The sequence below is a fragment of the Nannospalax galili genome, unplaced genomic scaffold, assembly GCF_000622305.1.
Source record: "Nannospalax galili isolate Female #2095 unplaced genomic scaffold, S.galili_v1.0 scaffold49, whole genome shotgun sequence".
Taxonomy (NCBI): domain Eukaryota; kingdom Metazoa; phylum Chordata; class Mammalia; order Rodentia; family Spalacidae; genus Nannospalax; species Nannospalax galili.
The window spans coordinates 1,615,133-1,616,206 of record NW_008359444.1 but is presented as its reverse complement, the minus strand read 5'-3'; positions in this window follow the sequence as shown (position 1 = coordinate 1,616,206).

Genomic DNA, 1,074 nt, shown 5'->3' with positions numbered 1-1,074 from the left:
GTGCCACCACGCCCAGCTCTTTTTTTTTCTTTTTTTTTTTCTTTTTTTTTTTGTGAGACAGGGTCTCACTATGCAGCCCTGGCTGGCTTTGAACTCACAGAGACCTGCCAGCCCCTGCCTCTGTCTCCCAAGTGTTGAGATTAAAGGCATGTGCCACTACCACGTCCAGCCCCACTCTTCCTTTAATATTCCATTAACTTATAAATTTGATAATGGTAATGCAAAACACAGCTCTCACCTCAAAGAGAGTAAGAGAGTTTAGAGAGTTCATTCTGAGTCTAATACAGTGACTATGGTCTGGGAACAGCTCAGGGATTAAGACTGCCCTGAATAATATATTCCACTGTGGAAGCAGTTACATGAATTATTATAGTAACAGAAGATTGTTAAAAATGTTGGGGCCAGAGAGATGGCTCAGTGGATTAAGAGCAGCACATACTGCTCTTCCAGAGGACCTGAGTTCAATTCCCAGGATTCAGGTCAGGTGACTCAAACTGCCTGTAATCCAGCTCCAGGGGATCCAGCTCCCTCATCTGGTCTCTGCATGCATAGTACAAACCCACACAGAGACACATATATGCACATAATTAAAATAATAATAAAATAAAATATTAAGGCTGTAGAGATGGCTCAGAGGTTAAGAGCACTTGGTCTTGCAGAGGACCCAAGTTTAGTTCCCAGCACCAACCAACATGGTGGCTCACAACCGTCTGACCTCTCTGGGCACCAAGCCTGCACATGGTACATATACATATATACATGCAGGCAAAAGACTCACACACATAAAATCAAATCAAATAAATCTTTAAAAAATAATAAAATATTTCTAAATTAATTAATGCACTTACCAGATACTTTGGTGAAAACATTAGGTAGATAAGTTACAACAAAGCAAGGAAATTTCTGTCACAGGTCTCAGATACTATGTGATGACATTCTTAGCTCTTTGGTTTGTAAATGCTGGAGGTCTGCTAAGAATACCTTCCTAAGCCAGGCGTGGTGGTGCAAACCTTTAGTACCAGCACTCAGAAGGCAGAGGCAGGCGGATCTCTGTGAGTTCAAGGCCAGCCTGGT